At 38.7% G+C, this 14,596-nt stretch overlaps 1 long non-coding RNA gene across 3 annotated transcripts; it reads left to right on the plus strand.

Moving 5' to 3' along the window:
- Positions 1 to 10,694: 10,694 nt before the first annotated feature.
- LOC132846332 (uncharacterized) lies at positions 10,695 to 13,172 on the plus strand. 3 transcript variants are annotated; one of them, XR_009648491.1, is made up of 5 exons: positions 10,695 to 10,814; positions 10,949 to 11,081; positions 11,179 to 11,416; positions 12,554 to 12,574; positions 12,676 to 13,172. It is a non-coding gene; the product is annotated as an uncharacterized LOC132846332 (long non-coding RNA). The 3 variants fall into 3 exon arrangements; XR_009648492.1 differs by lacking the exon at positions 10,695 to 10,814 and having other exon boundaries at positions 10,880 to 11,081; positions 11,179 to 11,304; positions 11,395 to 11,416; XR_009648490.1 differs by lacking the exon at positions 10,695 to 10,814 and having other exon boundaries at positions 10,880 to 11,081; positions 11,179 to 11,304; positions 11,395 to 11,416; positions 12,554 to 13,172.
- Positions 13,173 to 14,596: the final 1,424 nt, after the last annotated feature.

Genomic DNA, 14,596 nt, shown 5'->3' on the forward strand with positions numbered 1-14,596 from the left:
CCTCGTCTTACTCTTTCTCTGACTCATTCCATTGTGCTTGAAGACCGATGAACTCCCCTGCTGCTTTTTATAGTGCTTACACACCTGATTGGTGTGTCTACAATTAAGCAAACAAGTGTTTGCACACCTGATGACTGTGTTGAACCGATAGTTGAACTGGACAGTGCAGTAATTTGACAGTCAGTGCTTTGGTATTGCAAGAAAGTGACTTCATGATAGATTTTTGTGTGTAATGTATGTTAAGTGTGTTTAGTGTTTTGCAAATCACTGTGTGTAGAGTTTTGCAACAACTGTGAGGTTGACAATGTGCTTATAGTTGTGCAAATATGTGCTGATATTTTGCCTCTTGAGTGTAAGGTTTTGCTAATAGTGTACTACTTTTAATTTTAGTGTGTAAGCAATCCAAAAAAACTGTAATAACAGACATGTTAACAAGAAGAAATGTCATTATTTATAATCGCTTCAAAATAAATCATTCTAACATGTGTACAATCTCACTGTTTCTTCACTCTTTATGATATCAGCTCTTTAAGAGAATCAGAGATTATAAAATAAACACAACACACACAGGCCTGTATATCCAGGTTTCTCTTTTATTGCTCCTTATCCTTCCACATTTCTTTCCATTCTTTCCATGACTTCTGTCACTTCTCATATTTCTCCCTATGATAGAAAAACGCTGTTTTGTGCCAGGATAGAGTGCATATAATTTTCCTCACTCCAGCAAGGGTCCCTTTATTCTGTAAGAGAGATTGTTTATCTTTAACCATTTTTTCAGTTTCAGATCTAATTCTGGCAGACGCATATCATTGAACACAATTGTGGATTAAGCTGATTTATCCAAATTATAATTGGAATAATTATTTTGTGATATCTTGCTTTAAGGCTGGGTTTAATACTGAGGTAGTGTTTAAAGTATTTAAAAAGCCTTTGTTCTCTGTTATATTTGCAACCTTTCACTCTCAATTTTCATCTCAATTCCTGGTTACACTTTCTTTTCTCACACCCACAACTGTTTCTATTACAATATACGACTGTAAATATAAAACAGAGGTGTACATGTAAAACAGAACACAGAGGACAACAGAGTAAACCACCTCTCTCTCTCTCTCTCTCTCTCTCTCTCTCTCTCTCTCTCTCTCTCTCTCTCTCTCTCTCTCTCTCTCTCTCTCTCTCTCTCTCTCTCTCTCTCTCTCTCTCTCTCTCTTGCGCTCTCGCTCTCTAGCTCTCACTCTCTGTGTCTGTCTGTCCTCTCTCTCTGTGTCTGTCTGGGGCAAGTCATGGCCTAATGGTTAGAGAGTCTGACTCGTAATCCTAAGGTTGTGGGTTCGAGTCTCGGGCCAGCCACGACTGAGGTGCCCTTGAGCAAGTCACCGAACCCCCCAGCATAAATGGCTGCCCACTGCTCTGGGTGTGTGTGTGTGTTCACTGCTGTGTGTGTGCACTTTGGATGTGTTAAATGTATTTGAAAGCATTTGACCAAGTAGAACATGATTATTTATGGAAAACTCTTGTCTTTTGGTTTGAACCCTGATTTTATTGACAAAATACGTGTTTTATACTGTGACATTGAGAGTGTGCTGAAGGTTAATAGCGGCTTATGTGCTCCTTTTAAAGTATGCAGAGGTGTAAGACAAGGTTGCTCTCTGTCAGGTATGCTCTACGCCTTAGCCATATAACCTTTTTTAAATATATTAAGAACTGAACTGAAAGTTCTCTTGATTCCTGGATGTCAGAATACTTTCCGTCTGTCAGCTTATGCTGATGATATAGTGATAATGGTAGATGAACAGAGTGACATTGACACAGTTCACAACATCGCTAGAGACTTTGGTTTTATATCCTCAGTAAAAATAAATTGGAACAAAAGTGAAGCCCTTTTAGTAGGGCAGTTGTCTTTTAATGTGCCAAAACAACCTTGTAGCATCTTCACTTTGGCACAAATTAGCATGTTTAGACCAGCCGATTACACTTTTAACCAAAATCCAGTCAATTTTACTACATTTTTTTTGGGACAGGTTACACTGGGTACCTCAAAGTGTTTTATATTTACCTAAAGAAGACGGTGGGCAAGGCGTAGTCTACCTACAGAGCAGAACCCCTGGTTTTCACTTACAGTTTTTACAGAAGTTTTTAACTAGTTCTATGTGTTTTAGTTGGAAACCTATGACCAGTACTATTTTAAAAACTTATGGTGACATGGGACTGGACAAACATTTGTTTTTAATGAACCCTCGAAGCTTGACTACCTCCAAATTACCTGTTTTTTATCGCAATCTTTTTAAAGTGTGGAGACTTTTTAAGATACAGAGAACCACTACCAAAGACTCTTTATACTGGCTGCTGGAAGAACCCCTCATCCATGGAGCTCGCCTACACATTACAGACAGCAACCTCACGCAGACTCTCCTCACATCTGGTGTCTTCACGCTAGGGCACTTGGTGGATCTGGCTGGACCAGACCTCAACAATGCTGAGAGAGTAGCTGCACGTCTGAAGCTTTGAATTGACGTTTTTTAGTGCAAACTATTATTCTGGGAGTAAAATACACACAGAGAAAGGAAACAGAATAAATAAAATAAATAAAAGTTGACTTTTAAATTTCACTGTGGGCCAAGCAAAAATGCCGATTTACATGAGCAGGAGAAATAAGATAGAGCAGAAAGGCAGTCACAATGTTTTAATGATAACAACAGCAATGATAAAGTCCAGGATTTTAGTTGATTTCCAGTTCTATAAGAAAACTAAAAATTTGCAGTGTTTGGGAAAAAATCTGGTGCCACAGAAAAGCACTGTGCTATCTAAAAGATGAAGAGCTCCATTTTGCACATTTTCTATCTCGAAACATAAGTTGTTTTTTTACTATTATTTTATTCACTTATTTATTTATTTGATATTTGTATCTATTTATTTGCACTTTAAACCTTTCTTTTCCATACTTAACCAGATATATTGAAATAATATTTATTTTACTATTTATTGGGTCACCCTGACCACATGTATAATATGACCTATGTAAAGGTTTTTAATTAAGCTAACAAAAAAAAGTCTTTCTTTGTCTGTCTGTCTGTCTGTCTGTCTGTGTGTCTCTCTCTCTGTCTGTCTGTCTCTCTCTCTCTCTTTGTCTGTCTCTCTTCTATCTCTCTGTCTGTCTGTCTCAATCTCTCTCTCTCTGTGTCTGTCTCTCTCTGTCTGTCTGTCTGTCTGTCTCTCTCTCTCTGTGTCTGTCTGTCTCTCTCTCTCTCTATCTCTCCCTCTGTTTCTCTCTCTCTCTCTCTCTCTCTCTCTCTCTCTCTCTCTCTCTCTCTGTGTGTGTGTGTGTGTCTGTCTCGCTCTGTCTGTCTCTTTCTTTCTCTCTGTGTCTGTCTGTCTGTCTGTCTGTCTCTCTCTCTCCTCTCTCTGTCTCTCTCTCTCTCTCTCTCTCTCTCTCTCTCTCTCTCTCTGTAACATACTAAAAAAGCTTGAGGTGTGAGGTAAAGAGAGGTAAAAACAAACAAAAAGAAGTTTTAAATCACTAATCGGTGCAATACCAAAATAATGAATTGTTCATTCCAATTGATTCGAATCGATTCACTTGATTCACCTGCCGTCACTGAAATAGGGAAGCTATATAGGGAAGCGTCTCACACTGCAGACACTTAACAATACCATCTAGTACAGTAAAGATCTCTGAGCACCAACATACAGACATGCAGCTTTTAAACCCCCTCTTCGTTCTCGGTGAGTAATCAAGCTTGCGATTTAACTTGTTTAAAACACCTACATGGATCTGTAGCACTTTATAAACTAAAGTTTATGCATATGTGCAAGGCAAAAGACTCGCGCGCGCTTCCGGAGACTCGACTTAAGGAATGTCGTGTTGCGCAGATTATTAATATATAATTATAAAGTCATTATCCTCTTTACGGAGACTTAAGGACAGGGAGAGAGGAAATAAAATAAATAAATTAAAAAATAATAATGACGTCAGACTCGAGTGTTGCTTTCGATTTCCATGAACTTCTTTGTTTTTCTGTGCGTTCATTTGATTTAATTCAATTCTCCCTGAGTATTAGCTATCTTACAATCCGAGACACAAATCTAAATCCGTGTTTTCCTTCTCTGACTATCTAAAAATAAAGAAATAAATCTGTTAATAATTGATGTGCTACTGTTAGCTAACAAACTCACTAGCCGACTAGCTAATATGAACTGAAATCCTGTTTTAATCTAACACTCCTTCTTCTAATTGTATAAACTAATTTTAAATACGTTTTCTTTTCAGTAAAATTATAAATATCCGTTATAAATATTCAGGAAAAACTTTCTGACAGGTTTTCCTTCCTTTAGCTTACCTGGGTCTACAGTTATGTGAACCTTATTTCTAGACACTTTACCTGTTTTTCAGTTAAACACTAAAGTTAACTCTTGCAAGACAAAAAAGCAACCACAGCTTTTTAAACAAGCCCAATATTACTATTAGTATGTTGCGGCCACAATTAACAACATATCAAATTATAACTACTAAAACAAATTAATTTAATTTTGCCAAAGTAAATGTCAGACATGTTGTAGAAAATGGCTTAGCATTTCTCTTGTGTTTGTCTGTGTTAGCATGTTGCAGGAGGTCTGAATGGTGAGCACGAATCTCTGCCTTACAGAACCGCCACAAAGCTTTTCTTTTATCACCAACAAAGGGATGAATCCAGTCTTAAAATTCTTTTCCCTTTTCCCAGTATATTTTTTCCATATTTGGACCACTTTATTGGCACCATTCTTATTAAACTTGAGATCGAGTGTGAATGATGTGAATAATCTAGTTTCTAGATCAGTTTCTAGATTTTCTGCTCTATAAGTCACTAGATTTGTTGCTAAACCCTTTTTAATTGCTACTGGGGTCTAAACAATATCCAAATCTATTGAATTATTAAGATGGCTACAGTTTCAACTGTTATGACTTTCAGGTTGTAAATCAGCTGTAATTTCTCTGCCAGCAGTCACCAGGACTTGTTTATTGACTCGCCTCTTTACATATCTTGTAGTTACAAGTTAGTTATAAGTTAGAGAAAAATCACAGTTTGTAATAATGCCTTTATGAGGAAGTGAAATTATGTCAGCTTGTTAACACTGATACTACTCAAACACTTCTACTGCTTTCACTGCACCAGGGATAGCGGTGTTAGCTCATTGTTTTCATTTTGAAAGGTTGTTAAAGTTCAGTGAGTCATCACGAACACAGCGATCTTCAGAACAATGGATGCGTGGATCTTTGTTGTTGTTGGTAAAATAGCTTAAAAAAAGAACCTTGGGGACAAGACATGCGATTACTTACCAGTGATCTCTTAAGTTATGATAACGATAAAGAGGATATTATTTACACATTACACGCTACATTATCTCTATTTTGTGGTCTGTAATGTTGATACATCAAACTACATGAAATAAAACACACCCACATTAGGTTACACAATCTGTAATGTGTCTGTTCAAGTAATGATAAAACACTAATCCCTTACATTCCTCCCTGTAGTGTACGCTCTGCTAGAAGCGGTTTTCTCTGATTACAACTTCCAGTGCATCATGAATGCGTTGGAGAACGGATCTGTGTCCTACACGCTGAATGACACCATTTCTACTGGCTGGATTACGCTATGGACCAAAAACGTACGTAAGACTTTAGAAGCTTGTTCCAACTTTTACTGCTCAGCGTAATTTAAGTGGCATTTACTTATTTACACAGCCGAGGGAAACGCTCTGTCTATTGTGTCTTAACATGATTCAAACATCTTAACATTCACTGCTCTTTAAACAAACACTGTCAAGAAATTTTTCTGTTTCTGAATTTGGAAACCATGCACACACACACACACATAGACACATAGACACACACAGTTTTTTGTTCCTCTGTTAAAGCCTATGTTAAAGTCATCCAGCCCTTCGATCAGTGTTTTACACACTAACTTCCTGCTGTCAGTTCGTAAAAATAGATAAGAAGGAAACTTCAGGTATGATATGCAGTGAAATGCTTTTTGCATCTGTCCAGTATTCAAGCATAAAAGGAATGCAACTAAAAACCAAAAAAAAAGTATAGAAGTATAAACTATATAAAAACTATATAAAATATGAAAATATATGTGAAAAATAATGTATATACATAAATGCATATGGTTTACTAAGATGTTGTCTCCTCTGTTGGTCCAGTGGCAGGATCCCATGCTCTCAAACATGTTCACTTGGTGTGTTTGTGTTTGTTTGTGTTTGTTTGTGTCTAGGGTACAGTTATTGTAGATGATGAAGGAAACATGCATAACGACTACGTTGTGCATCCAGTAAAAGGCGGTTATATCCTGAGAGAATGTTACGACATGGTTGTGTGTACCATTGAGTGCCCTCAGAATGGGGTTTGTCTGTCAGATTACATTCATTTTCATCAAATTTCACCTTCATAACAGTCTTTACATTCTCACATTAACACTGTTGTTCATTTTGAAAACAGATTTCCAAGAACATTCCATGTACAGGTAATTTATTATCACTATCTCCAAAATCCTATTGAGGTTTCCCTCAAAACCACAGATGATTAAAAAGAGCTTGTTTGAGTATTTGAATTAAAAAGGCTGAAATATTTTGAAAATGTTTAATATAATAAAGAATATATTCTGTTTTTGTTCCTGCAGGTGACTGTAACCTCCCTGCAAAGATATCAGGTACTGTTTCAATTACATTTCCACTCGTGTTCTTGGTTAGGTGTTGGGGTGGTGGTGGGTGGGTGGGCGGGGGGTGACGACTTAGGAGGGAAGGGGGACAAACTGTCTAAGGGGTTTGAGGGTGGGAGAAATAAAGATCCTGTGATGTGATGTGCTGTGCGGTTTTCACCACCCGTTGCTGTGCCTTGAGGTCAGTCGCTGTGCAGTTCCCATAGATCCATGCACAGGCCTGCAGTCATGAGTGAATAGGGAATAGAGGAATGGGCTCAGCACACAGCCATGTGGTACACCTGTGTTAATGGTGATGGTGGCAAAGTGAATGTGGCTTGATCTGACATGCTGGGGTCTGGTGGTCAAAACATTTACATTTTTGGCATTAATCAGACACCCTTATCCAGAGTGACTTACATGTACATTTTATTTCAATTTATACAACTGAGAAATTAGGTTAAGGGCCTTGCTCAGGGGCCCTTGGTGGACCTGAGATTTGAACTCATGACCTTTCGGTCAGTAGTCCAACTCCTTAACCACTAGGCTAAAGAGAGTGCATCCTCTGTACTCCTATTGCTGTGGTAGGCAAACTAATGGGGGTCCAATGTGGGTGGAAGGCAGTTATTAAGGTTTACGAGGACCGGTCACTCAAAGCACTTCATAATATTGGGTGTGAGTGCTACTGCACGGTAGTCATTCAGGCACATTTGGTTGGAGTGTTTTGGGAATTGGAACAATGGAGGTGGATTTGAAGCACATTAGCACAGTCACTAGGGCAAGGGATGAAGATTTTACAAGTCCATAAAAACCCATGCGAGCTGTTCTGCACATGCTCTAAGCACACGTCCAGGATACCATCTCATCCAGCAGCCTTGCGTGTGTTGATCCTTCCAAGTGCAGCATAGGCTTCGGAGGAGGTGTGTGTCTGTGTGTGTTTAGGGGGGCTGGTGGGTTTCGGCTGGTCTGGTTTTTGTGGCCGCCCCTCTGTTGTTACATAAAAGTTATTTAGCTCGTACAGGAGTGACACGCCTGTGGTTGATGGGGGAAGTTGCTGGGCTTAATAAACACCAGTGTAAAGACTTGAAACAGTTCGTGAAACCTCAGCGGTTTGGTGTAAGATATCAGGTTTTAAAAGTGCTTAAATATCAAAAGGTGAAATGTGTTTTCTGTGTGTGTTTACTACTTCACACCACAGGGTTTGATTCTTGTTTCTCCTGAACAAGAATTTGTTTATGTTTATATTATATTGAATTTGTTTATATTGTTATTATTAGCTCTTAGCAACTCTTTTTAAAAAATGAGATGAATTCTGTGACCCTTACAGAAGAGCGTACTGAGAATACCCCCGGAATACTGTAGCTTCATTACCCTTACTGTGTGTAGTGTATTATTTTATAGTCTCTCTCTCTCTCTATCTCTATCTCACTCTTTTAGAAAATGGGATCTCTTCAATCAACATCGGTATCGTTATCGGTATCTGTGTCATCTCCATCTTACTCCTCACCCTCATTGTTTTCTTGGTTCGCAAGTGCTGTCAAAGGTATACCTAACACACACACACACACACACACACACACACACACACACACACACAGTAAACACTCCCTCAAAATCACCGCTAACTAGTTCAGTATATAGTCTGGGAGATGGGTGCATGTGTGTGTGTGTGTGTGTTTCAGTAGAATAGAATAGAATAGAATAGAATAGAACGGGGCATAGAAGCCTTTATTATCGCCACATATACATTACAGCACAGTGGAATTCTTTTCTTCAGATACCCCAACTGAAGAGGTTGGGGTCAGAGTGCAGGGGCAGCTATAATACAGCGCCCCTGGAGCAGGGAGGTTTGAGGGCCTTGCTCAAGGGCCCAGCAGTGGCAGCTTGGCTGTGCTGGGCCTTGAACCCCAATAATCAGTAATCACTTTATTTATCAGTGATTAAACTGTTTCTGTTTCTCTGTCCATTACGGGAGCCGTCGCAGTGTCAACAGCACTGATGTTGAAATGCAGCGTGTCCAAATGATCTCGGACCAGACGTAAAACCAGGAAGATCCAGACATTGGAACCTAATCACATATTATATATGTATATTTATATATCTAGATATAAATGAGTACAATCTATAAAATATATAGTACATATAAAACTATATGGAGAAAAGTATTGGGACTTGTCAGCATTACACCTACAGGGACTTTAATCACGTCGCATATATAGTGCATATATATATATACATGTGTTGGTCCCCTGGGTACAGGCTTCGACAAGATTTTGGAGTGTTTCTGTAGGAAGTTTTACCCTTTCTCCCAGTAGAGCATTGGTGAGATCAGGTTGCGTACCATGTACGGTGCTTGATTTATACAACTCGATACAACTGTGGCAGTGTGTATGATTGAAACACCTGAATTAAGCTGAATAATTAAGAGGTGTGTCCCAATACTTTGTCCATATGTTAATATATATATACATCAATATTACATTATTATCTAATATTTTATATTATTACTTTATGTATTAGATTAGATAACTATAATATATATTATATTATAGTAATATATAACACTCATGTGCAGTTTGTAAAAGTATTGAATAATATTACCATTAATAATATCCTTAGTGGTTAGCACGTTCGCCTCACACCTCCAGGGTTGGGGGTTCGATTCCCGCCTGCACCTTGTGTTTGCATGTTCTCCCCGTGTCTTGCGGGTTTCCTCCGGGTACTCCGGTTTCCTCCCCCGGTCCAAAGACATGCATGGTAGGTTGATTGGCATCTCTGGAAAATTGCCCGTAGTGTGTGATTGCGTGAGTGAATGAGAGTGTGTGTGTGCCCTGCGATGGGTTGGCACTCCATCCAGGGTGTATCCTGCCTTGATGCCCGATGACGCCTGAGAGGCACAGGCTCCCCGTGACCCGAGGTAGTTCGAATAAGCGGTAGAAAATGAATGAATATCCTGGTATTTGTGACTATTTCATTAAAAATATTATTATTATATGTCATCAAAAATATAACAGCAAATATTATGTATCATGCAATATTTAAAAAGTAAACTTTGAGGATTTTGCAAACCTCTGATTTGTCAGATCTCGGTTTCACTGTCAATGTTTAGTAGTTCAGATGTTTCTTCCTGATGAAGATTTGTCTCTATTGTAATGCTGTTAAATTTGAACACTTTGTGAAAAGGTGTTTCTGGGGCCAATAAACATTTGTGCAGTTCCTCAGAATAAAGTTTTCTCCATGTTGTGTACATTTCTCCATGTTGTTGTGTATATATATGTGTGTGTGTATATATATTGGTGATTAACTGGAATGGATGACGGGATTAAATGCTGAGCTATATGTGTGTGTGTGTATAACTGACTGCACAGCTGTTTTGAACATGTGTTCAGTTTTGTCTCCATGTGAAAATAATGTCTCCTGATCACACAGTTTAGAAAATCTTCTATATGAAATGTATTTACTTACATTTACTTCATACAATACTTCATACATTTACTTACAATACTTCATTTTGTTGCCTTGTACTTGTACATGTGTAATGACAATAAAGTTAAATCTAATCTAATCGAATTTGGTGTCCTCTCTCTCTGGCGCTCTCTCTCTCTGGCGCTCTCTCTCTCTCTCTCTCTCTGAAATTATGCCCAACATGTCAAACAACACATAAATAAGATAAATATAAATGATTGTGCAGTTTGTCTTGAGGGCTTTAAACAGATGACTATGAATTAGAGAGTGTTGTCTAACTTTGTCTAGCTCGTTCACCTGTTAATGGACTAAAGGACACTGGAAAGTGGCTGAAGTAAACACTGACACTTGATTTGACACAAGACATTTATGTGTGATGTCCAATGATGTTAAAAGCATTAGAAAATGATCTGTAACACATTTTATATTCCATTGTTCCATTATATTCCATTCCGATCTGTTTTTGTTTTTCTTTGGGTGCTTCAGGTCATTTTCTATAAATCAAGGCAGGTTGTGATGATAAGACTGACAACAAGTTATGTCCCTGAGGATGAACAGGAACTTGAGATTTGCCATCAATAATCGTGTTGCTCATTAAAGATCAAACAGGTGCTTGATTGTTCCCTTATATACCTTGAGGCATCTCAGCATGGATTTTTTCAGTAGCCAATGGAGGTTAGCTGCCTTTTCTTCATGACCTTGCTTCTGTCTTGTCAAGTAACTCAGCAATCTTTTGAACGCACCACCTGTTTCCTCTCAGTAGCTGTTGCTCCTGTTGCAACTCTCTGTTGTACATTTCTCTTGTGTAGGTGTGGTCATGTTATGGATGAACTGGACTCTGAAGTTCCTCCTTGGGGTTGTGTTGAAAGCTTCACCAACAAGTCAGTGATGTTCACAGTGAACACCACAAAACACTGCATTAAATTCATCTGAAACAAGGAGGTGAGAACTGCCTTCATCTGTAATACAGCATTATTCACCTTAGTTTGTCATGTTTCTTATTGGAACACGATTTGTATGTGTGTGTGTGTGTGTGTAGAAAACACCCATAAAGGATGAGGACAACAATGTAAACAATATTGTCTTTGACTACGGACCAAACTGGATTCTTCTTAACAGGAACTTCTCAGGGATTAACTTCAGGTGTATGGATCCATATCACGAGGTGTGTTAATTAGTAACTCTTAATTAATCCTGATTTACATAAACCCTGCAAATCACTCTTACACACTCTTTTATTAATGTTTTTAAACAGTTTACCACACTTCAGTGCACAGGTACGTTCTTCCTCTTTTACTTCTTCATCTTCTTACTAGTAATATTTGTATCTGTAATATAGAAGACACGTGACTTGTGTTAAAACACTGTCTTGTGGAAAACACTGCTACTCTAGTAATAATTCAAAGGAAAGGAAAAACTCCCTGAGATGATATGAGGAAGAAACCTTCAGAGGAACCAGGCTCTGAAGGGAACCTTTCCTCATTTGGGTGAATAGTGCACAGTAAATAGTGTAAAGGTAAATAATGTCCTTTCTACAACAGTTTATAATAATGTAAACGAGAGCTCTTGAGTTCAGCACAGACCTGATTGCTCAGAGACCAGGAAAGGGGGAAGGAAGGCAGGGGGAAAAAAAATTATCCACAGAACAGAAAAAAAATACACGGATGCAAAACACAGGCCTGCAACACCCCCCCCGCGGACAGGAAGTGGGGTGGCGTCCTCCACGGAAACAGGATGCGAAACGACACCCCCCACCGAACAGGTGCGGGGCAATGTCACAGGACACAGAAAAACAAAACAAAACTCGGGCTGGTGACATGGCCCGCAACCAGGAAGTGAGGCGGCGCCCCCCGCGGAGAAACCAGAAGCGGGCCGACGTCCCTCACCGGAAAAATGCGGACCGATGTCACCAAACCCACGAAGCCCAGGAAAAAAGGTCCAAGAAGAAAAAAAAAAAAATGCTCCCAATCGGCCGGTCCAGGCTGTCGCTATCCTGCTGGGTCTTAGTATGGCGGAATCATCTGTCACGAACGCAGGATAAAAGGGACCCAGATGCAGGATAGACAAATAAACAGGGTTTAATACCGAAAACCATAAAACATGACACAGACTAGACCAGACAAAGACAACAGTTGATTCCGCGCTGCAAAAGGCAACGCGGCACAGTTAAATACAAAAGACAATGAGACACGATTAGGAACAGGTGTGGAGACAGGGAGGGGCAGACGAAGGTGGGGCGGACACATGACGAGGAACGTAAACAAAGGCACATGGCCAAAAGTCCGGGCTGAGTCCTGACAATATTAGTACTTGTGAATGCTTATCTGAGCTGGACGTTTGTTCCTCCACCACAATGAAGCATGTCTCCTGTCCAGTTTGTAAAATATTATTTATGTTACTTTTTCTTCCCTCAGATCAGTGCAAACCTGGAGAAGGTAAGGAACCTGTGAATGAAGGAGATAAACATAGTTTCATCACCATTTATTAGTATTCCACAGACCCTGTTGTCTCTCTCTCTCTGTTGTCTCACACACAGTCCCTGTACTGACCTCTCCATTCAATGTTTCTGTCTTCATTGTGATCATCATCATAATCATCATCATCATCACCATCGTCATCATCATCTGGAAGACACTCCATCCACATGTGTGCTTTTTCTAACCACGACCTTGCTTTAAAATGATCCCACTTTTGTGATTAATACAAACCTGGCAACCTGGAATGTGAGCTAGCTTACTAGGAGTTAGCTAACTCGTGAAGAAGGAACATTAGCTAATGTTATGGTGAAGAGAATGATGGATTTTTTTTTTGTGTGAGTGCTTTATAATAAGGACCCTTAGATGTAATGCTGCCTGTGTTGCTACCTTCTGTCTGAATGAGTCACTGTATAAAAATGTTCTACATTCTGAAATGTTTGTGATGATAATATAATTAAATATTTTCACTGACACATGATTTGTAGATATACGTCTAGATCTATATCTATATACTCTATAACTTTTAATATTATATATAAGCAGCTCTGTATGCTACAAGAACACTGGATATTCATGTTCATATCAGCTCTATTATTATTATTATTATTATTATTATTATTATTGTTATTATTATTATTATTATTATTATTATTATTATTATTATTATTATTATTATTATTATTATTATCAATAGCAGTAGTACTTGCGTGGAGTGAGTATGCAAATGACAAATTACTCAGCTGGATTACTCTATAATTAGGTAGTGCTTATGCCTTGTAATGCTTAAAGACAACCAATAAAATGTGCATCTCTATCAACATGTGTCTGTGTGTGATGATTAAGTGAGTGTGGGATGTGTGAGTCAATTGTTAGTAGAGAAAAGAATCTTGACTTGAGTAAAAATGCTGGGACGTTCACACTGCAGTATTTTTTTTTTTTATTGATACTGGAAGCTGATTGCTTTTTGCTATGTTACTATTCACCCCATTTAACACACCAAATGTTTCATTTCAAGCTGGAAAGTGACAGTAAAACCAGAGAGTACAGTTAAGGAAGTTAAGTTACTGGAAGATAAGTATGAGCTGCCATAAATAAGCTGGTAAGCGGATGGAGGTTACACACAAGTTACACCTACACACTGAAAATGAAGGTGAAAAGACGGTGATTTTCTGAAAATCCTGATTTACTTACTTTATAGAAATTACCTCAGTATGGTTTGTGCACCATGGCCACTGTCTGTACGAATGACACTGAAGCTTTAACTTTAACTGTCTGCACATATATATTACATCAATAATAACTTACTTGAACTTGAACTTACTTCAGTAAAAGGCAGGATGTGTGTTTTGTTTTGTTTTTTCTAACTAAATGAAAGCTCAGTCTAAGACTTTTGAAATGCAAATGAAAGGTCAGTTGAACATCAAGGAAAGTTTTCAAAGCAAATACAGCAGTTTAGGGTTAAGACAGGTTTTACCTTCTCCTTCATAGCTCCACCCTCCATTTCCTAAAGTAACACACACACACACATTCCTCAATGCTCACAGCACAGGGTGACTTTCTGCAAAAACCAGAACTTGGTGATTAGAAGGAGAGAGAAACGGAGAGACACGGAGCTCTGAGAGAAGACCAAAAGAAAGACTGAATTGAAGGAACAGAATGTACTTGATCAGGAAACCCATCTGCTGTAAGTACAATTCAATTTATTCAGAGCTAGCTAACAAAATGAAAACATGAAAGAATTCAGAATTCAGTCTTTCATGAAATCTGAAAACATCAGAGAACTAGTAATTTATGTTCAGCACAGTAACTAAACATGCGTGTGAGACTTTCTCGTTCTCGTCTGTCTGGTGTTTTCCTCCTATGTACAGTAGGTATGCTGCTGTTAATGGAGGTGGTAGTATGGATGAACCCAGCTCTAACTGAAGGCTCTCCGTTATGTTGTTATACCGTCCTCTCTAATGGCTCAGTGAATTACAGACA

Source organism: Tachysurus vachellii, chromosome 5 (assembly GCF_030014155.1).
Source record: "Tachysurus vachellii isolate PV-2020 chromosome 5, HZAU_Pvac_v1, whole genome shotgun sequence".
Taxonomy (NCBI): domain Eukaryota; kingdom Metazoa; phylum Chordata; class Actinopteri; order Siluriformes; family Bagridae; genus Tachysurus; species Tachysurus vachellii.